Source organism: Lissotriton helveticus, chromosome 8, assembly GCF_964261635.1.
Source record: "Lissotriton helveticus chromosome 8, aLisHel1.1, whole genome shotgun sequence".
NCBI classification, from domain to species: domain Eukaryota; kingdom Metazoa; phylum Chordata; class Amphibia; order Caudata; family Salamandridae; genus Lissotriton; species Lissotriton helveticus.
This window is the reverse complement of record NC_136069.1, coordinates 134,202,656-134,227,092: the sequence shown is the minus strand read 5'-3', so window position 1 is coordinate 134,227,092 and position 24,437 is coordinate 134,202,656. Positions and strand designations below refer to the sequence as shown.

Here is a 24,437-nt window from a genome sequence, read left to right as displayed (position 1 = left end):
GAGTGCTAATAGTATCTGCAATTATATTCTAAATGTATAGCTAATATAGAGATTAAGTAGAAGTGGAACTAATACAGAAATGTGTGACACTATATGATTTATTAGATGTGATTATTCCTGAATCCATGTCGTGTAGCTGTTAAAATGTAAGATGGTAGGTGGTTAAACGTAGAATGTGGTAGGCCTCAGGGCCAGAGCTAAAAGGGAAGGTGTTTCGTTTCACGACAAAGATTGTATTAATGTTTTGGTCATTGCATTAATGGGCCACGATTTATAAAATGTTTACTGAATGATAGAATAAGAGTATTAACATGCTTTAATTAATGAAGAAGTTGAATGCTATAATCATTATGAGAAATATTGTAGGCCTGAAATGTTTTAACGTTGGTTTACACGTACATGTCTGGGCTGAGAAATGTTGCAGGCCTTTTTGGAAGTCTATGAGAGTTGGGTTCTTGGCTGCAGATATCTGTCTGCAAAGGAAAAGGGGGGATCCAATTATAAATGAATGAATAGAGGTCTGTTCAGTAGACGGCCCAGACATGGAGGAGGGTTCCGGAATGTTTAAGGGGTATCAGCGGGCCGGAGAAGAGTCTGAGAAGCAAGGTCAACTCTAACGTATGAGGCCCAATACAAAGCATCATGGAAAAAGCCAGAAGCTACACCACGTGAGGGGCGTCTCGAAAGGGGCGTCTCAAATGTTGTTGACTGTTTTGTATTAGGGACAGCACCCCTGGGTGGAGAGAGAGCAGATACCTGAGGACCCTTTAGAGAGCGGATGGGTAGGCAGAGAGGGGTCATGACTGGAGAACTATAGGTTTTCACCAAGAGACTTAGAGTGAGTGACTTCCCTTGGGGGTCATTCACTGCTGACACCTTTGTTAGGTTGGGACTTGGTTAAGTAGGGATACCATCTAGAGCAGGGTAGGGACAGCCTAACCTGTGCGTTTTCCTCCAACTTAAATGAAGGAGAGATATGCGTCAATGCTGATAGCTTTATTATTCTTAGAACTTGTGTTAGTGATTTCCGTTGCTCGTCTGAGGGCTTTCCGAGAGCACATGTATGTAATTGGACCTGTGTACCTCGTGAATCTCATTCTGAGATGCCTGTATTTGCAGCTTATCATATCCTTACAATAAACTTTTGAAAGCTATAAGTTGTTTGTGATCTTTGGGAGCAGAGTCCTTTATTGGGTGAACTAACTTGGAAATAGATGTACCTTGTACCTCAAAGACAGGCAACAAAGGTTCAGTCGACCAGATCGAGGTTTAGATCAATAGTGCTAAGGTATCGATCAAAATCTCGCCCTTCCAGTGGGGAGGTCGGGGCTCAAGGGGGCGGGAGGAGAAAAAAGAAAGCAGGCCTCAAGAGCAGGGGTGCAAGAAAGTACAAGGGGGGGGGGGGGGGAGGTCGGAGAAGAAGGGTGACAAAGAGGGGAGGTCGGGGCTCAAGGGGTCGGGAGGAGAAAAAAGAAAGCAGGCCTCAAGAGCAGGGGTGCAAGAAAGTACAAGGGGGGTCGGAAAAGAAGGGTGACAGAGGGGAGGTCGGGGCTCAAGGGGGCGGGAGGAGAAGAAAGAAAGCAGGCCTCAAGAGCAAGGGTGCAGAAAGTACAAGGGGGGAGGGGGGAGGTCGGTCGGAGAAAAAGGGTGACAAAGAGGGGAGCAGGAGAGGAAGAAAGTAATCAGGCCTCAGAGGGCAGGGGTCCAAGCGAGGAGGAGAGTGCACTTCATATAGCACGGGTAGGAGGGATACGAGCAGTGCTTAATTTGCACACAAACAAAATGCATGGGCCCTCTCTAGAGCAAATTGCACAACCCAATGCCACTCCCATCCCTGCCAACAGCAGTACAAACACAACTACTAAGCATCAGACTCCTACAAGGGTGACATTCAGAATATTCCGAAGCTATAAGAATGGCTTGGGCAGCATGTATTAGACATTTTAATGTATATTGAATTAATAAACAACTGTTAAACAGACAGCGTCACCACGTGGCAGACTGTCATGAGCACTGGTGTTGATAATTAAGTGCCGGTGCTAAGCACCAGCTCAAATTAAGCACTGGGTGTGAGAGAGGAAGGGAGTGCACAGGTGTGTACGAGGTGAGGGGAGTGCACAGAGTTTCACTTCAGATGAGAGCGCCTGGGCGAATACATAAGGGTGCCGGATGACAGTGCAACAGGTTCACTACTCGGAGCGAGGGTGCAACACACGTGGGGAGTACACAGGGGGCGCAAGAGAGAATGACATTGGATGTGGGTTCACTTCACAGAGCATGGGTGCAACACAGGTGGGGAGTACACAGGGGTGCAATGCAAGAGAAGAAGGAAGCATACAGTGATGCAAAACAGTAATACATAACACAGGGTGCAAGAGAGCAGGACTACAAAGCCACCAGTACAGAACGGGACACTGGCCCATGGCCAGCACCGGTGCAGGCACCATTCATTTGCATACTTACCAGCATTCTGTAGTCAAAGGGAGGTAGGATTTTTTCTAGTTTCAAATTATCAATCAGCAGAATGATGTCCTCACAACATATGACATGATAAGGAAGTCACGTGGCTTACACTGCTCGACATGTAACCCAGACAAAAGTGAAGAATTGTGCGGCCTATGATAACAATTTACAGGACCAGGGCACCCTCTGCGCTTCACAGCCACAGCTGCATGGGGACAATAAAATATTCCATACTAGGGAGGCCTTGGCAAACAGCGCATGACCAGAAAGACATAGGAAATATTACATGACCATGCCATAAAGATATAGGGATTACATTTTCCAGAGTGTCAACCCATAAGGAATATCCATGCATCTGCCCACCGCAGCCATCAGCTAACCCACAGGCAAAAAGTGCCTCTATCTGCCAGGCATTATAGATGGCACATATATGTTTATATCCTACAGAGTGTGACACTCACAACCCGTAAGGCGGCTCTCACCCAGTGACAACCCGCTCTATGCCCGTCACCCTGCTCCGTACAGTGCCTTCATTAAAATGATTAAAACAACAAGTATAACAATGCCACTTTTAAATTGTTTTTATATAGCACCACTTAGCAGACTTCTACTGGTTCTAGGCACTGTACATGTATGTATTACTATTTATATCGTGTGAACCTGGCTGTGAAGCAACGAAGCGCTGTACAATAGTGTAGGATCTGGAAATGATCTACAAAATCATGTACATCAACAGAGGATTAAACAAATACATTTTACACACACTTAGGCAGAATTAAGTTTGCTCAGAAGATTTGCCTAGAATCACACCATGTTGAGTCTAGCAACAAGGCCAAGATTCAAACCTTCCCGTCCGTAGGTTCCAAGCGCAGCAACTGCAGCCACTAGGCCACATCTTCAACTGTACTTATCAGGTGCCAGTATTACTCATATTACTGGTACTCAGTTTGTTGACATCAGAAGGCTGGAGGCTTGCATAAGCATTACCAGAAGTAGCACTTGCAACCTGCAGATCCAAATATCAGAGTTTAACTCGCCAAGTTCCAGTTCAAGAGTGTCGAATAAGGTCAACATTAATATTGAGCGCTCAGGCCATCTTGCTATAGCCGCAGGACACTAAAATCACTTTGAAAATACTCATCATGATACGAACAAGCCCTTAGGGGTCCCCAAAGAGCCAGCCACAGCTTTCCAGGCTCCCAGTCTCAGGGGCTGTCAGGCATCTTTCCAAAACAGGTGCACCGCTCGGTCATCGGTGGATGCAAACCTGTCAGCTGCTTCAGTGATCAGAGAATATGCAAATGCTTCACATTTAGATCTGTGGTATTATGCAGATGAGACTCATGCATATTCATTTTGTAAGCCCTGGATGTCTGGACAGCTTCTTTCCCTCGAGGAATGGAGTGGTGTACTGCGGCGCTGACGGCACAACAACTCACTCAAGGCGAGCGCCTACCTGGGCCCGCTGACGGTGGGGCTTGGGTGCTGGCAGCTTCCAAAGTGGACTCCATCTTCAGTCTGAAAGTGTCAACTTCACCCATCGTGTACCCAACAATGATCTCTGGATGCATGAGACCCCAACAGGCTAGACCACACCCCTCATAAAGGTAAGACCCTCTACTACATACCCCAAACTGAAGAAAATTACCCACACACAAAATAAGTCCACAGTCACCACCGTGCATTCATCATAATAGACAAGAGAGCTAAAATCAGCATCACCACACAACAGCAACTTCTCATGGGGCCTCAAAAGCCAACAGGGGTCTCCAAACCAAAGCACATTTACACATCTCTATGGTAGATATTATAGCTGTGCAACCCATGGCAGTGCCGGAGGCTCCTCTCCACACCCGGGATTTATGGTAACTCTAATCATTAGTATATGCAGTAGACCTTTGTACTCTCTACCATTCCTATGTGACTCTTAGAGTATATCCATCCGTAGCCCTTCCTTATGTATATAGAGATAACTCTAATCACTAGTATATGCAGTAGACCTTTGTACTCTCTACCATTCCTATGTGACTCTTAGAGTATATCCATTTGTATCTCTTCCTTGAGTGACTCTACTATTTGTACATCTGGAATTTTTCTTTCTGTTTGTATCTCTTCCTTGTGTGACTTTACATCTTGTACATTTGCAATTTGTTCTGTTTGTATCTTTTAGGTAACGCATATAATCCTAAATCCTTATATTTTGCTACTGGTTCTTATGTAAAGCGCTGTGACACCTTCGGGTAAAGTTTGCGCTATATAAAATCGCCTTAAATAAATAAATAAAAATAAATAAATAAATTCAGGCTCATTGACACAGATACACGTACAGCTCTCCAAGCTCAAAAATAATTACAGTTCTCCAATCAAAACTCCATTACAGGGCTGAAACTAAACAGTATCAGAGCTCTGCGAACCCAAAGAATGTTACACTGCTCCTTTTAACACATCGTTACAGCTAACAACCACACGCAGCATCACCGCTCTCCCAGCCTCACACACATTTACAGATCTTCAACCACTAACACAATTACAGCTCTCCAACACACACTCCACTACAGTGTTACACTATACAGCATCAGAGCTCTCCAAAACTAAACCATGTTACACCTATTAGTTCCGCACATTGTTACAACTGACAACAACCACCAAAATCATTACAGCTCTCCAGCCCCAACCACAGCGGCAAATCTCCTATTACAAATACCGTCAAAGCTCAAAAGAACACCCAACCCCAACGAAAGTTACAACTGTCCTTTTTACACATTACTACTCTTGAAACATGGACACCGTTGAAGTTCACAGGACAAAATCCCATTAAAATTCTCCAACCCAAACTCCATTTCATTGCTGACACTAAACAGCATCAAAGCTATCTGACCATACGACTGTTATACCGCTCCATTTCACACACCATTACAGCTCACAGCTGCAAACACCATTACTACTCTCCTCACACAATGACAGATGTCTACCCACAAATACTGCTACAGCTCTCCACCCAATCATTTAATGCAGCATTGTGATTGGTCTGAGCGCCATGGCAGGGCACTCAGCCAGTGGCTGGAGGGGTGGGCATGTACAGCCTGCATGGAGAACAGGGAAGTGCACATAACTGTTTTGGGTGGCTAGAGAGGGCCGACCAAAAAGTAATTGCGCACTCAGGAGTGGGCAAACATCTCCTTCCCTGCAGCCCTGCCTGCCCGGCAGCAGGACAAAATAAAATTATAATAACTTTATGTTATTATCATTTTATGGTGTGCTTTCTTAACTGCTGAAGAGCAGTAGGGCGACGCTCCACCGCCTTAGCGGAGGAGCAGCCACAGCCCAAACAGGGAAGCTTTATTTGCCACAAAATACACAAATAGCCAGAATCACAAGACCAGAGATGCAACCTAAAAGTCTCATCGGCCAACACCAAATCTAATTCTGCGTGCAACAACTCCCACATATAGATCAAACTGCCTCAGAAACCAACATAGTTTGTTTAAAGCTCTTAATATCACCAAATCAAGCTTTTGCCTCTACTTCTCACCTAGTCAACCATCTTGACACCACCCCACAAGTAGGGTCCTAACACCCCCACACACTTTGCCCTCGATATATAGAGCAATGTGTGAAGAATTTTGTGGTTTATGGGAAGGTCTCAATCTAGCTGTCAATTAATGCCTACTGCCAAACAGTTATCTCTTCACATGTGACTATGTGGTATTGTATCATGGCCTTGATCAAAATGGGCTAGTGGAAACGGAACCAGACAAACTCATCAAGAAGGAACCGCGTGTCCGATCCAGACTCCCTCTAGACGAGATGACACCTCTATTACCCACAGCACAGGGTCTCCTTAAAGGAGCCATCTACTGAGTGATGTAACAAGGGTATTTTATACCCAACAAGTCATCAACAAAGAAAGGGACTTTCCCGAACCTTTGTTGCTGGTGATTGTTGATAATGCAAGATTGTGTAGGAACCACGCTTTTTTATTTCCACAGTGTGACTATTTAAAACCAGCTGTAGGTTCAGTACAGTAGGTCCTCGTAAAGTCTAGATTTGAGATTTAGCCGTAGCTACATATATGTGGTTTGTATAGTTGTTTCTACCGGGATCTCTCCGGAAGAACAGGTCACCAGTGATGTTCACACCTCAAGGCATGGCCAATGCCAATAACTAGAGGAAGGACTAATGCTAAAACACCTTTGGGGAGAAGTACATGCTGTCACTGTACATGTTGTGCAGTTGCTTTGGCGGAGTCCATGGCATGAGTGCCGACTTATAGGCAGGGGCAGAGCTGAGGGACAATGAGTTGTTGAAACGGTAGCAGAGATGTTCTTCACAAAGACACACATCTAGAGAAGCATAACGAAGGATGAGGAAAACCATGTATGTATGCATTAGGACTTATGGAGCTCTAGCGAAGCTAGGAGCTAAAGGGGGGAATCTGTGCTGCCACATGTCTCCCCAGGAAAAAAGCAGGAACTGGAAGATGATTCCTTAAAGTCAACGCTGCCCATGGGATTGTGGTGGTTAAAATCTGTGAACTACACTGTGCATGATGGCACAATGGCTAGTGGACTCATGCATAGTACGTGCTGTAACTTTAATATGTTGTGCTTACAAATGATGCTGCACTTTGCTATATTTCCTTCCAAAACTACACGAAACAGGAAAGAAAAACAAATGATGTTCACAATAAGTGCTTGTTTTATATACCTCTCGGTACAGCACTGCTGCTGTTTTAAGGACGAGAAATGGCAGGTGTTACTACTACTCAATCTGATGGCACTCAAATATATATGTATCCGACCTTCATTCCCTAAAATGACCACACATTTGTACCCATCACCACCTCCTCCCTTCCAGGTATGGCCTACAACAACCCTTAGATGCCCTTCTATCACGCAGGACGAATATACCATCTATCATGAACCTACCAGTCCATCCTACCATATCCCTGGACTGCTGATCCTCGTACACCGCCCTCGACCAACCAGTCCATCCTACCAATTCCCCGGACCACCGATCCTCGTACACCATCCTGAACCCCCCGGCCCATCCTACGACATCCTCAGCTGACCGTTCTCGTACACCACCATGGACTATCCAATCCATTCTACCACATCCCCAGACTACTGCTCCTCCTACACTATCCTGAACCTACCAGTTAACCGTACCCTATATTGTGCCTACGGTTCATCCTATCATATCTTGGGCCTACCAATCCTCGTACGCCAACCTGGACTAACCGGTCCATTCTCCCACATCCTCAGCCGACCGTTCTCGTACGCCACCGTGGACCATCCAGTCCATTTTACCACATGCCTGGATGACTGCTCCTCATACACCAGTTAACCCTACCCTACCTTGTGCCTACCGGTTAATCCTACCATATAGCGGGCCTACCGGTCCTCATACACCAGCCTGGCCCTACTTGTCCATCCTGTCATATCTTGGACCTACAATCCTCGTACGCCAACCTGGACCAACCGGTCCATTCTACCACATCCTCGGCCGACCGTTCTCGTACACCATCGTGGACCACCCAGTCCATTCTACCACATACTGATCAACCAGCCCTCATACACCATCCTGGACCCACCGGTCCACCCTACCACATCCTCAGCTGACCATTCTCGTACACCACCGTGGACCATCCAGTTCATTCTACCACATACCAGGACTACTGTGCCTCGCAAACCATCCTGCACCTACCAGTCCACCCTACCCTATCTTGTGCCCACTGGTTCATCCTACCATATGGGGGGCCACCCGGTCCTCATACACCAGCCTGGCCCAACTAGTCCATCCTACCTTATCCTGAGCCTACTGGTCCTCCTTCACAAACCAGAACTATTGGCTTCCTTTTCACATCTTGTACCTTCTGGTCATCCTACTGGCCTCTGGGCTTACTGATGTGAATACATCTACAGTCTCCGCAGCTTCTGAGTACCAGGAGTTGCCTACCCATTCGAAACAAGGGGCCCCTTCCCCATTACTGTCTCTAATGGAAAAGGACAAAACTAATAACCATTCTTAACCTCTGCCCTGATGACATCCCTTGCTAAGACATCACACAACCGCAGCGAAACAATTGACATTCATATTTGTTGCAACACTCACTACATAAAAAAAACAGCCCAACAAAAATCAAGGCAAGTGCCTGAAAATGATATCTCCTTTTCTATTCTTTTCTCTTTTGTGTTATGTTACGTTTCTGTATTTTATTCAATAAACTTATTTTGAACTTTAAAAAAAAAATGATATCTCCTACGAAACAAACATTGGCATCTGGCTTTAACATGCAATGCATGCAAATGTTGTTTACATGCACCAGTGCTTTCCATCACATTGCTTTATTGCCTTTGACAATGCTGGGAAAAAGTATTTAAAAAAGTTTGCTTTGATGATGTAGAAGTGATTGTACTTTTCTGATGTAAAATAGTCCCTCATGCACTTTCTGGAAGATGGGTTGGTCAACCGAAGAACCAGAACCAGGAAGCGAGAAGGGAATAGTCCTCTGGGCGGGGCCAAAGTCTAATCTATGTATATGTTAATGAATTTGTAACACTATTTCAGCCAGAGAGCTATACTATCCAGTCAGACCTAAAATAAATTGCAGTGTGGCGACAGATCTGCTGTGGCGATGGGCAGAGGGTAGAGTGCAGGTGCACACAATGAAGTATTTAAGTCGCACCCCAACACACCCTTCGACCAATCCCGCCCACCGTTGCCCCCCATTCCACCACCTCTTTCCAGACCCCACTTGTCCGTCTGCATTAAAGGGCTCCCTGGCCCCTGGAGATGACGCCGTGGCTGGGGGGAACGCGGTGTTGGCCTAATTGCCTCCTGGAAGCCATTCTGCACACATGCCACGTCTGCGGAAATGCGAGGGGACATCTCTGGCCTTTCAGCGCCTCAACCTTGCACTCGGCGTTCGGTGCCATTTCCTGGGGCGGCCACTGCAGCAACAAATTGGCCCATTTGTCATTGTGCTAGAAGACAGAAATAAGTGGAGGGGTAATGGCGTTCGCGCCATCTTGCGAGCACAAAACTGCTTTCAGGGGACTTTGTGCACGGCCGCAGCGAGCGCAGCATCTGATAGCTGAAAAGCCAGGGAAAGACGGGCCGGCTGCTGACACCGAGGTTGGAGTTTTACAGGGAGAGATGTCATGCTGAGCTGCTGTTACAGCAGGGGTTTAAGTTTACAGCGAGGCAGACGTCTTTAATGCCAATGGTTTACGTTTACAGCGAGACAGACTGCTTTAATGCACGGGGTTTAAGATTCAGCGAGACAGACACAGATGGCTTTAATTCTAGGGGTTTAAGTTTACAGCGAGACAGACACAGATGGCCTTAACAGCAGGGGTTTAAGTTTACAGCGACACAGACATGGGTGGCCTTAACACCAGGGGTTTAAGTTTACAGCGAGACCGACATGGGTGGGTTTAACACCAGGGGTTTAAGTTTACAGCGAGACCGACCTGGGAGGGTTTAACACCAGGGGTTTAAGTTTACAGCGAGACCGACATGGGTGGGTTTAACAGCAGGGGTTTAAGTTTACAGCGAGACAGACATGGGTGGCTTTAACACTAGGGGTTTAAGTTTACAGCGACACAGACATGGGTGGCCTTAACACCAGGGGTTTAAGTTTACAGCGACACAGACATGGGTGGCTTTAACACCAGGGGTTTAAGTTTACAGCGAGACCGACATAGGTGGGTTTAACACCAGGGGTTTAAGTTTACAGCGAGACCGACCAGGGTGGGTTTAACACCAGGGGTTTAAGTTTACAGTGAGACTGACATGGGTGGGTTTAACACCAGGGGTTTAAGTTTACAGCGAGACAGACATGGGTGGATTTAACACCAGGGGTTTAAGTTTAAAGCGAGACAGACACAGATGGCCTCAACACCAGGGGTTTAAGCTTACAGCGAGACAGACATGGGTGGATTTAACACCATGGTTTAAGTTTACAGCGAGACAGACATGGGTGGGTTTAACACCAGGGGGTTATGTTTACAGCGAGACAGACACAGATGGCCTTAACACCAGGGGTTTAAGTTTACAGCGAGACAGACACAGATGGCCTTAACACCAGGGGGTTACGTTTACAGTGAGACAGACACATATGGCCTTAACACCAGGGGGTTACGTTTACAGTGAGACGGACACAGATGGCCTTAACACCAGGGGTTTAAGTTTACAGCGAGACAGACACAGATGGCCTTAACACCAGGGGGTTACGTTTACAGTGAGACAGACACAGATGGCCTTAACACCAGGGGTTTAAGCTTACAGCGAGACAGACATGGGTGGATTTAACACCATGGTTTAAGTTTACAGCGAGACAGACATGGGTGGGTTTAACACCAGGGGGTTATGTTTACAGCGAGACAGACACAGATGGCCCTAACACCAGGGGTTTAAGTTTACAGTGAGACAGACACAGATGGCCTTAACACCAGGGGTTTACGTTTACAGCGAGACAGACATGGGTGGATTTAACACCATGGTTTAAGTTTACAGCGAGACAGACATGGGTGGGTTTAACACCAGGGGTTTAAGTTTACAGCGAGACTGACACAGATGGCCTTAACACCAGGGGTTTAAGTTTACAGTGAGACAGACACAGATGGCCTTAACACCAGGGGTTTACGTTTACAGCGAGACAGACATGGGTGGATTTAACACCATGGTTTAAGTTTACAGCGAGACAGACATGGGTGGGTTTAACGCCAGGGGTTTAAGTTTACAGCGAGACAGACACAGATGGCCTTAACACCAGGGGGTTATGTTTACAGCGAGACAGACATGGGTGGGTTTAACACCAGGGGTTTAAGTTTACAGCGAGACAGACACAGATGGCCTTAACACCAGAGGTTTAAGTTTACAGTGAAACAGACACAGATGGCCTTAACACCAGGGGTTTAAGTTTACAGCGAGACAGACATGGGTAGTTTTAACACCAGGGGTTTAAGTTTACAGCGAGACAGAGACAGATGGCCTTAACACCAGGGGTTTAAGTTTACAGTGAGACAGACACAAATGGCCTTAACTCCAGGGTTTTAAGTTTAGAGCGAGACAGACACAGATGGCTTTAACACCAGGGGTTTAAGTTTAGATAGAGTGAGACAGACACAGATGGCCTGAACACCAGGGTTTTAAGTTTAGAGCGAGACAGACACAGATGGCTTTAACACCAGGGGTTTAAGTTTACAGCGAGACAGACACGGGTGGCTTTAATACCAGGGGTTTAAGTTTACAGTGAGACAGACACAGATGGCCTTAACACCAGGGGTTTAAGTTTACAGTGAGACAGACACAGATGGCCTTAACACCAGCGGTTTAGGTTTAGAGCGAGACAGACACAGATGGCCTTAACACCAGGGGGTTAAGTTTACAGTGAGACAAACATGGGTGGCTTTAACACCAGGGGTTTAAGTTTACAGTGAGAGAGACACAGATGGCTTTATCACAAGGGGTTTAAGTTTACAGATAGACAGACACGGATGGCCTTAACACCAGGGGGTTACGTTTACTCTGCGACAAAAGTTATCATGCCGCAGCCGGATTTTGGCATTTTTTTTATGGCCAATGAAGTTCAGCATCTGTAACAAGCATTGGAAAACCCAAATGATTGGCTAACACTTTTTACACTATTGGCTTTGCCATTGCTTGTTTAGTTCTTGCCATGAAGGGTATTAAATTCTTCAGACAGATTAGTAGCAATGCAATATGATGGAGTCTCACAGGAAAAGTATCACGTGACAGGAAGTCCTCAAGAATTCCGTCAATGAAGCATTCCCTCTTGAATGGATGTGTGTTTGTCGGCATTAAGCAGGATGGAATAAATGCAGTTTGTGGTCTGTGCCACCATGATGGCTCAGTGAATTACATTCTCACCACTGACACCTACATCGATCTATCTGCAAACATGAGCTTAAACCTGGCAAAGGCCAGCTGAGCCTTCCATCCTTCTGAGGGTGGTGAATGTAGTATCAATAAATGTAAGGGAAGAGATGTGGCCTAGCGGCTAGAGCTTCCATCTTTGGAATCTGGAGACCCATGTTCAAATCCTGGCCATTGTGTTTGACTCAACATTATGTGATTCTGGGCAAATCGTGTAATCTCCCTGTCCGTACAAATATGAACTGGAATGTGTGAATGGTATTTGTGAGAACCCTGTTTGATGTACACAATCTTGTACGTCATCTCCCATTTCCCCAAGTATGTACACTAGTCTGTTGCTTCCTAGGTAGGCTAATGCAATATAAATGTCAATGGATACACCAGAGGTTGAACTTTACAGTGAGACAGACACAGATGGCTTCAATGCCACTGCTTTAAGCTTACAGTGAGCCAGACACAGATGGTTTCAATGCCAGTGGTCTAAGTTTACAGTGAGACAGACACAGATGGCTTCAATGCCAGTGGTTTTAGTTTACAGGGAGACAGACATGGATGTCTTCAATGGCTGTGGTTTAAGTTTACAATGGGACAGACACAGGTGGCTTCAATGCCAGTGGTTTAAGTTTACAGTGAAACAGACACGGATGGCTTCAATGCCAGTGGTTTAAGTTTACAGTGAGACAGACACGGATGGCTTCAATGCCAGTGGTTTAAGTTTACAGTGAGACAGACAAGGATGGCTACAATGCCAGTGGTTTAAGTTTACAATGAGACAGACACAGATGGTTTCAATGCCAGTGGTTTAGCTTTACAGTGAGACAGACACGGATGGAATACAATGCCAGTGGTTTAAGTTTACAGTGAGACAGACACGGATGGCTTCAATGCCAGTGGTTTAAGTTTACAGTGAGACAGACACGGACGGCTTCAATGCCAGAGGTTTAAGTTTACAGTGAGACAGACACGGATGGCTTGAATGGCAATGGTTTAAGGTAACAATGTGACTGACACTGATGTCTTCAATGGCTTTGGGTTAAGTTTACAGTGAGACAGACACGGATGGCTTTAATGGCAGTTGTTTAAGTTTACGGTGAGACAGACATTGATTGCTTCAATGCCAGTGGTTTTAGTTTACAGTGAGACAGATATGGATAGCTTCAATGCCAGTGGTTCAAGTTTACATTTAGACAGACACGGATGGTTTCAATGCCAGTGGTTTAAGTTTACAGTGAGACAGACATGGATGCCTTCAATGGCTGTGGTTTAAGTTTACAATGGGACAGACACAGGTGGCTTTTATGTCAGTGGTTTAAGTTTACAGTGAAACAGACACGGATGGATTCAATGGCAGTGCTTTAAGTTTACAGTGAGACAGACACGGATGGACTACAATGCCAGTGATTTAAGTTTACAGTGAGACAGACACAGATGTCTTCAATGGCAGTGGTATAAGTTTACAGCGAGACAGACAGGGATGTCTTCAATGGCAGTGGTTTATGTTTACAGTGAGACAGACACAGATGTCTTCAATATTTGTGGTTTAAGTTTACAGTGAGACAGACACGGATGTCTTCAATGGCTGTGGTTTAAGTTTACAGTGAGACAAACACGGATGCCTTCAATGGCTGTGGTTTAAGTTTACAGTGAGACAGACATGGATGTCTTCAATGGCTGTGGTTTAAGTTTACAGTGAGACAGACCCGGATGGCTTCAATGGCAGTGGTTTACGTTTACAGTGAGACAGACACAGATGTCTTCAATGTTTGTGGTTTAAGTTTGCAGTGAGACAGACATGGATGTCTTCAATGGCTGTGGTTTAAGTTTACAGTGAGACAGACACAGTTGGTTTCAATGCCAGTGGTTTAAGTTTACAGTGAGACAAACACGGATGTCTTCAATGGCTGTGGTTTAAGTTTACCGTGAGACAGACCCGGATGGCTTCAATATCAGTGGTTTAAGTTTCCAGTGAGACAGATACAGATGTCTTCATTGGCTGTGGTTTAAGTTTACAGTGAGACAGACACAGATGGTTTCAATGCCAGTGGTTTAAGTTTACAGTGAGACAGACACGGATGGCTTCAATGCCAGTGGTTTAAGTTTACAGTGAGACAGACACAGATGGTTTCAATGCCTGTGGTTTAAGTTTACAGTGAGACAGACACCCATGGCTTCAATGCCAGTGGTTTAAGTTTACAGTGAGACAGACATGGATGGCTTCAATGCCAGTGGTTACAGTTTACAGTTAGACAAACGCGAATGGCTTTAACAACAGTGTATTACGTTTACGGCAAGACAGGAGGAAAGGAACTAACTACATAGATTTAGGTTTAAAACAAGACAGACGTGGATGGCTTGAACGCGAAGGGTTTTAGTTTACCACAAAACAAGCATTGACAAAGCCGAAGGATGGCAACCAACGCCAGACCTTTCGCTTTGCCAAAACTTCTTTTATGTAATGCTTCATGACGTGCAGCAATGGACACATTTACTGCATGGAAATATGATATAAGAATGAAGAGGCGACAATGGAAACTACTGAAAATGTCTGTGCAGAAGGATCTAAAATGAATCCCTGCAGTGCTAGAATGTGCTGGTGCAGCCAGTCATTCAGGGAGAATCTCGAAGGGTCATGATTTGCAAAAGCTTCAAAGACAAGGGCGTCATTGAAACCTCATGCACATGAAAGTCAAAACCCTCGCTCTGCGAATTGGACAAAAGCAAAACCGCAAAAAAAGGTCAAGTGCAGCATTTGTTGAGCCGCGTCAGTCCACCTTGATGAAATCTGAGCTTTCCTGGCTGGCGTTGAACGTCTCGTCTTCCCTCGCAGTGGGGAAACCCTGACCAGACTCAAGTCCCTCCGCCTGACTCAGGCGCCTCTCGGTGGAACGCGCCCAACCTGCCTCAGCAGAATATGGGAATTTTAAAAAACAACCAAAGATGGGTGCAGAAAGTAGGGTTTTACTTCAGGCTATAAAAAAATCTTTTAGACGAAAGGGAAATTAGTTGTCATTAGATCATATTCAAGGGCAAATTTTGTTCGGAAGATGGTGGGCCATCCTCTCTCAGACCATCAAAGTAGGAGGATAAGCAGGTATGTTGGTGTTTTTTGACTAATTTAAAATTGGTTAAACTGAGTAATTTGTACAGCTATTTGAGTACAACACTGTTGGATAAATTGATATGCAGATTAATAACACCAAACACTCATTTAGAATGCTTAGACAATAGCCTAAAACCACTCCCCGTGGTTGAAGATTCTAAATATTGGTTTAAGACCAGCCGCAGCGTCCCCTTTCTGTTTGGCATATTGCTTTCTCTTTTCCACATGCCAGTTTGTTTAGCTTACAATAGCTGCATTGTTCGAAAAGTAAGATGGCCACTTTTTAGGTTGAGCTTATCAGATATTGCATGATGTCTGGTTGCAAAAAAACTATTGTACGTTCACCAAGAAGCTGCTTACAGCCCGCCCATTACTTACCATTGGTTGGATTTATGGGCACTCTCTTTTGCTTGCTTCTTATTTGATGACCCACTTTGTCAATCTTGTGCTTGTCCCGCCTCTGGAGCACACTCTCTTTACTTACCATCTGTCTGATTGGGTGCTGTCCTTCCACTGCTCACTTTTAGGGAACTACTTTTTTCTTTTTGCTGAAACACCGCTTGAGAATGCATGTTTTTCACCTCTCTCCTTTATGTGTGTGGTCCCCTCCACTGTACAAAGACCCACCAATGCTCCATGTCGTGGTGTCCCATGTTTTGCCAAACTCCCTATCTCTACGGTACTCCATTTGGCTTTTTTGCTCATATTCCTCCGCCCTCAGCCACTGTGTTGCTCTCCATCATTTGCTCCTTTTTCCCTCCCCAAGCCCATTTCCACTTGCTTCCCTCCCACCTTCTCTTCCGCTGCCCAGCAGGCCAACCCTACTTTTTTAAATGAGTAAAAAACTTTCGGGGAATGGTGAACTAGGCAGCAAATTGCTGCTGGTCCCTCCCCTTTGGAAAAATCACTTTTGCGCTCTTCAGTTTTTTTTGTTTACCCATAAAGCTCGGATTGGTAAATACAAAAAATTGGCTCCACGTCAGTTGTATGCATTTATGCAGAGTGATGCGTGGATACAAAATGTGCCAGCGTTACTGTGCCTTTTTATCATTATTTTTGTTTATTTTGGAGATGTTACAAGGTATCTTGCTGCTCTTTACAGCATCACCAAAAGACATTGTCAAAGCCAAGAGGTCTCAAAGGCGAGACCTATTGGCATTGCCAATGCTTCCCTTATTACTCCTGCTATTGCTAAGGATATTTGTGAACCGCAACCATCTCTATTTCTCTTCTATGCATTAGCTTACCATTGACATATTGTCATATATATTAATTATTTGTAAATGGTTCTGTTTAATCTTTGGTGAACATTGCAAGGAGAACTTTGCAAAAACAGGTCACTGGAAGTGTGCCTGTTCCAAGTTGACTCGCATTATAGCATTGTGTGCTTCTATTTCAATGTTTAAGATGTCTGCAGCTACCTTCTTTCCCAAGACCTTTATTATAGACGTGTGTGGGGGCCATCTTTGTAGGGACACTCAAGCAAGTCTGCTGTCCTCTGTGTGCTCCTAGGTGCCATTGTGAAGGTACATACAGTTGTGTTGCCTCCTTCAGCGTTGTCTCCTAAAGAGGTGAAATTGGGTGTTATGCAGGACTCTAACATCTCACATTTTGTATTCGGTTTTTACCATCAGTCTTTGGCTACTCCATTCCACGTTTATATTTTTATTTACGCTAATAACATTAATATCATCCTTGGGTTAAGAGGAATTATGTTTTCATCCTCCACACACACGAGCTAATTTCCTAGTGTGATCTGCTAGTGGATTTCTTCTAACTTCTTAACATTGAATGTCACTATATCGTGCTCACCTTTATAGACTCTCTAATTTTCGTTTCATGGTGTGGCCTATAACTTGGGGCCAACTATAAAAGATATTGCCCAAATTCAATCTAGGAAAGCAAATCCTAAGGGTTGATCTGTATTAGGATGAGCCCTCACCTAAACCCACCCTAGTTGTGCATAATCTAGGTCTTCCCACTAAGTCTGGTCTTATCCGGAGGCACAAATTGAAGGCTTCTACCACAACTATGCCTTCCAACGGAGGGTTTTGAAAATCTTCACGAACGTTTCTTTCCTTTAAAGGGTCTGCTCAGTCAATGCTTTCATCTCATCCCAACCAAACGATGAAGTTTGATAACTGTTGGTCTCCCTGTGCGTTTTCCCTGTCTGTTACTTCGCTTGGTTGTAGCAAATCTCAAACTGTGGCTGACTACCAGTAGTACCGTGACCAGGAGTTGCCCCTTACTATATCACTACACTGACTAACACTCATATGCAAGTTCAGTTAGAGGATCCACGTGTAGCCCACCAGGCTTTTCATCAAACTGGACTCTCTGTTAGAACCAGGGATGTACTTTCTACCATCCCAGATGCACGCTCTTCTTTTGTCAAAGTCACATTTACATTGACGCGGTCAGGAGGGACAGCTGTCCTCCTTCAGATGACCTTTAATGATCTCCAAAGACATTTTGTGAGAGAAAGAGCATGTTTCCAGGAGGTTCTTGCGAAGATCTGGCTTTACCCGCAGTAAAGAGTTTGGCATTACCTTTTTGCCCATCCTACAAAAGCCAAGAACATTGTAAGTGTTAGAGGTACATTATAAATGTTAATAACAGAATAAGATAAGATCTGTTATTTAAAGGATATAAAATCAATAGTATCTGAGCAAAGCATAGCAAACAATATATTAGTGCTTAATTTGTAAAACTACTGGTGCCAGAGCCTGAGATATTTTGGAGGAGGCTACCGTATTTGGCACTAGACACTGTCCCAGCCAGCTATGCCAGACACTAACCATCACACAATACAAGTGTGAAAAGTGTATTATTCCGGGGCTCCTAAAACGGTAAGTATGGCCTGGATCCATTGTTGCATTTTTTTTATAAGAATACTAAATATGTTGTTGATGAGCACAGCACAAAAATGCACATTCAGCGCCATCATGTGGTGGATTGTCATAAATAAGTGCTGGGTTTACAATTAAGTGCTGATGCTTAGCACCAGCACAAATTAAGCAGTGCGACTCTTATAGAAACACAAAATATTGATGAAGACGAGGATAAAGATGATAATATTATTCAAACAGGGATTTAATTCCCCCCCCATGTGAGGGGAGGCAGCAAGTAAAAATATTGTTTTCATTCACCTAGTTAAGGGTGATAATTTTCAGGTGAAACCCAGGCTAGATAACACAATCTGTAATATTAGTTGAGAGACGTCACTGAGAGTCCACATCAAAAGAGTCATCTGTCAATCTGATCTGTAGCTACATCTACAAATATATTAACATTTAACCTCCACATCCCTAGTGCTTGATCACTGTGCAAGCTCCATGCGTCACTTCCCCTCCTACAATTCTGACCCTGCTTAGTGCTAAAATCACTCCAGCACCCTGGGCTGGGCTCGGACTGTGAGCATGCATGCCTCCTGCTTTTCTTTAGTTATACTGACTAGAGGGGATGGATCACATGATTGCACCAGTTCTGGGGGCTTTTTTACTGGTTTCTGGCAATTCTGCAATACTGACGAGGAACTTTGCAGCTGCAGTGGTTACAGTCAGTTCAGAACTAGTGACGTGTGTCCCGGTTCACTGGTGCAGATAGGAGTTAAAGGCCAGTGGGAAAGTGTCCAGGAGTGGTGTGATGTCTGTGATCCGACTCCAAATCTGGTTCACTCTTTCCTCTGGGAGGGCATTTTGAGGCAGAGAAGTTTTAAGGCATGTGTAAACTGGGCTCTGCCCAGGGCCCCAACTTTTCTGGGGCCCCACTGAAAGAGCCAGATCTGTTCTGGGGAGAGTCTTGTCCTGATGACCTTTAATAATTCTTAAACAGATTGCTTTAAATAATGTTTTCCTTTTAAAAAAAGGTTCTTTTAGATGAAAACAGGACCTCACATATGAGAAATGGGAGGGTGTCACAGAGATTATTTGCAGTAATATTAGTGAACTCCTGCTATGAAACAATATTGAAAGCACAGGTCACTATTCCTGAATATTATGTGTAAACACATCTAGTATTTGGACGAGTGGGCCTGTGCACTGTCAGTGACCTGGGCCAAAGGGGGTATGAAAGAGCTAAAATTGGATCATAAATTCAAGGTTGTTCCAAAAAGGGGCCCCCAAAATATGTTTGGCCCAGGGTCCCAAAAATCTTTAGAGTGTTTGGGGGGCAATTGTAGGGCAGCGCCCCCCTTTTCCCCCTCTCTGTTTAAGAGATGTAATTAGAGCACGAATGAATGAATAAACAGTAATGAATTTACAAGTTCTTGTAGTCCTATCACTGTCTGCAATTTCAGGGCCTGTGCTCATCATATTTTTGTCTCTATTTTTCCTATTTAACATGTTTTCCAGGGTCCCTACAGAGCTACTGCTGCCGATAGCCCACGCGGCCGGACCACGGCGCCTCCCTCTTGGTGAATGTCTTCAGCAGACCTCTCTACGTGGCATGTATTATTAGGGAAACGAGCCATTCTGTGAATTACAATTTATTCAGAGCGTAAGTGACGTTTATTTAAATGTATCATGAGTTAAGAACGCGCATCTGCTCCGCGCGGAGCATGTGTTTCTAAGTGGGAGGAAACAGTTCCTAAGTGACACAGAACAAATGTGAACAGGCTGTTTGTGAAATATTTATGCTCGTTCTAATTCCAGTTTTGTAATTTGATTTGTAAGCACCATCAACACAGTCTGTAACCGGCGACGCTTCCAGCACTTGAGGTGGCGACGAGTCTACAAGGCGCGCAGAGCGGCAGCGAATGAAACCCCGTTTTACAGGTCTCTCTTAAGTAGGCCACGAGGACCAGGTGGCCCCTGGATTGGTTGGAGCAGCAGCGTCACAGTGCATCCAAAGACGCCATATTGGATTAGCTTCCAGGTGCTCCAGTTCGGAACAGACCGGAATTCTCCCATCCGATACAGACCACAAAATCTTCTTTTGCAAAAACACAGGGCACATTTATGAGAGGCGGGAGACAGGTTTGGTCCACGGAAAGTGGTATATACGAGTGTCATGAAGCCCCACAAAACCAATTTGCGTGGCTTTGAATGACTTCATAAATCTGGAGTATGGCAATGCAGTGCAAATTGTTGCGTTGTCTTACTCTGCACAAGGGAGGCGTTCCATGGGTGTTGCAGGGGGTCATTCCAGCACAACTCCCATGGTTTTTAATGCATTCCCACATTTACAAAGATTTGTAAATCTGGGAGGGCATCAAATTCTTACACCTCCCCGGGTGAGGCGTAACAAGGAGAAATATGTTTATTTCACAGCGTTTTTTCTTTTTTCGCACATGTAGAAAGAGGAAAAAGCCTCTCAGGATTGTTTTAGTGCAGGAAGGCGCCCCTTTCAGCACACAAAAAATACAGCTTGCAACACAGGCCCTGTGTTGACACAAGGCTGCCAAAATGGCGCCCTCACAGGAGAAAAAGAACAGGAATGCACTTCTTCCTTGGCAGCATGCCTGAGCTCACTCTCTCTGCTCTTCCAGCAGAATGTAACCCACTGCTTTCACTTTGTCATCCTTTTGGAACTCACTCCATTCTGCTAGCCAATTTGTGAAACTTAGGGGTAGATGTATCAAGCCTTTTGCGATTCGCAAAGGCCGAAATTCGGCGAATTTTGACCTTTGCGAATTGCAAAAGGCTTTTTTGCATTTTTTGAAATGTATCACAAAATCGCAAAATAAGGAATCGCAAAAATTTGCGATTCCTTATTTTGCTTAAGCATTTAAGGAATCGCAAATTTTGCGATTCCTTAAATGCGATGTATGTGGGTTTTAGAAATTGCGAATTTGCGTTAAGAAATCACAAATTACCACCAACTTGTAGTTGGTGGTAATTTGTGATTTCATTTAAAAATGCCCTATTTTGCATTTGTGAAGGTGGCATGTGACGCATATACATGCCCATAGGCCCTATAGGGCATGTATGTGTGCCTTATGCACACACATGTAAATTTCATAGGTGCAGCAGGGTGTCTTTGAGACACCCCTGCACCCTTGAAATTATTCTCAATTTGCGAATTCGCAAATTGCGATTCGCAAATTAAGAAATATTTCACAATCATTCCTATGGGCCTCCTGGCCCATAGGAATGCATGGGAAATTATTCCTTAATTGCGAATTCGCAAATTGCGAATTCACAAATAAGGAAGACTAAGAAATCGCTAAAAAATTGCGATTTTCTACATACATTCCAATTTGAGATTTCTAAATAACGATTCCTTAAAAATCGCTATTGAGAAATCGCAAAATGGAATCTTGATACATCTACCCCCTAATCTATTCTGCCAGCCAGTTTAATGGAACTCACTCCATTTAGCTAGCCAAATTAGTGGAAAGAACCTAATTTTTCAAGCCAGTTTAGCAGATCTTCCTTAGCTTTGTCAGCATAATGGATTTCTTGCAACTTTGAAAGAAGACAAAAGTTACTGGAGAACCCACGAGTGGAATTCACTTTATTCTACTAACCAGTTTAGTTGAACTTACTCCATTTTCTAGAAAATTTGTGGAACTCTCTCTATTTTTCAAGACAGTTTAGTGGACCTTACTCCATACCGCTAGCTAGTTTAGAGGAACTCACTCCATCCAGCTATCCAGTTTAGTAGAACTCACTCCATTCTGCTAGCCAGTTTAGTGGAACTCAATCCATTCTGCTAGCCAGTTTAGTGAAACTCACTACATTCTGCTAACCACTTTAGTGGAACTCCCTCCAATATTCTTGACAATTTAGTGGAACTCACTCCATCCTGCTAGCCAGTTTGGGAAACAGCGTTTAAAACGCTGTCAATACCATGCGGGTAGGTAACAACGTGGACGTTACATCATCTGTGTTGTTACCATGCATGGCATTACATCGCAAGTCATTTCTACGACTTGCGCAAGATGGCGCGCAACTCCAAGGAACACATTCCCTACTCTTGCGCTAACTGGAGTAGGAATAGTAGTTTATACTATTCCTAATTCCAGCACGCCATCTAGTGCAAGTCGTAACAAGCATTTACAATGCAATGGTTTCGCCTTTGTTAAAGTTAGAGCTATTGGCATTGCTCTTGACATTTTTATTTATGTATTTTTTAACATAAATAAATGGCATTGTCATTTACAATGCCACTAGCTTTATCCCTCGCAAATGACACACACAGAGCCCTCCCACACACACACCCACAAACAGCCCCCCACACACACAGCCACACAAAGCCCTCCACACACACAGCCACACAAAGCTCCCCACACACAGCCACACAAAGCTCCCCACACACAGCCACACAAAGCTCCCCACACACACAGCCACACAAAGCTCCCCACACACACAGCCACACAAAGCTCCCCACACACACAGCCACACAAAGCTCCCTACACACACAGCCACACAAAGCTCCCCACACACAGCCACACAAAGCTCCCCACACACACAGCTACACAGAGCCCTCCACACACACCCACATGGCACAAGCAGGCAACAGGGGCACATGGAGGCACAAGCAGGCAACAGGGGCACACGGAGGCACAAGCAGGCAACAGGGGCACACGGAGGGACAAGCAGGCAACAGGGGCACACGGAGGCACAAGCAGGCAACAGGGGCACGAAAACTGAGGCACAAGCAGGCAACAGGGGCACGAAAACTGAGGCACAAGCAGGCGACAGGGGCACGAAAACTGAGGCACAAGCAGGCAACAGGGGCACACGGAGGCACAAGCAGTGACCTGAGAGGAGCCTCAAAGTCCTGAATAGGCTCCCTGTTGTACCCAGGACAAAGAAGTGGACTCAAAGGGCCATAATGCTAACCCACTTCTCAAGCTACACGTCTACAACAAGCCTTTAATGCAAGTGCCCAGCGGCAGCTGGACCTGGATTGGCCTGCAGCTAAAGCCCTCGCAGCAGCCGCCCCTCCAGGAGCCGATCCATCCCTGCTCACCAACCTGCCAGCACTACCCCCTACAACCACTTAGCCTGGCTCCAGCGCAATATGAAGGGAGAATGTATGTATTTATTTATTTAATGCATTTTTATATAGCGCAGACTTCACCCAAAGGTGTCAGAGCGCTTCACAATAGAACCAAGTACGTTACATGAGGAGAATATTACATATTCACACGTTACAGAAACAAACGAGAAGCAAAAAAAAAGGTACAATAAAACAATAGATGGCAGTCACACACAAAAATACACTAAAGGATAAAGAATGCACAGGCATACATTACAAATGTTCAAACAGTGCAGCAAGTACCTTCCCTAAAGCATAGCAGGCCCCGTGAGACCGACCCCAAAACCTGCCCAATTAGCTGCATTGGCAGCCAGTAAACACTGATGTGGCAGCCAGCCACACACTTCCCTTCATCTCAGGAGCGAAAGGGAACGAGAAGAGGCGAGAACCCATCACCCAAAGTAAAGCAGGCCCCGTGGCACCGAGCCGAAGGAGGTGTACAGCCGGCCCTCGCCTCCATACTGACATGCTGGCCTGTGTGGAAGCCCCCAATAGAAGTTTTATCCCGCACCAAGGCACTCATTGGCACACGTGGCAATGCACCTGTACATCCTTCAAGCTCAGGACACACGAACACATGCCAGTTGCACCTTATCTCCGTGTCTGGTGGCAACTTAGCATCCGGCCCTAAACACACACGTACTGCACTGTTCGTTGTGTGGAGCGCTGTCTAGTGCAGGCTTCTCCAACGAGTGGCTCACCAGCTACCTATCAGTAACTCTCCTGTGGGCAGCCATGCCTGTTAAATTAAAAGCTATTGGTTTGTTAATTTAATATATGGGTACCAAATTTGAAAAAGGTGCATTTGAAATGAAAAAGTATATGTCCCTAACTCACAAGCTGTTATTTGGAGAACATGGTGGAATTTTTAAATGACATTTAAAGCGGATATTGGAGTGATTAATCATGCGGCACTGGGGAGACATCCCTATTATTACCTTGGTGCCAGTAGCATTGCCCCTACGTAGAGGCATTCCAAATTGAT

The 24,437-nt window shown here is 45.0% G+C and overlaps 1 protein-coding gene and 1 non-coding gene across 3 annotated transcripts in view; both read right to left on the bottom strand.

The window, feature by feature from the left end:
• LSAMP (limbic system associated membrane protein) overlaps positions 1-24,437 on the bottom strand; it is a 981,500-nt gene that overhangs the window by 386,777 nt on the left and 570,286 nt on the right. The window lies entirely within an intron of this gene.
• LOC144774657 (small nucleolar RNA snR46) lies at positions 21,127-21,317 on the bottom strand. Its single transcript, XR_013600419.1, has one exon. It is a non-coding gene; the product is annotated as a small nucleolar RNA snR46 (small nucleolar RNA).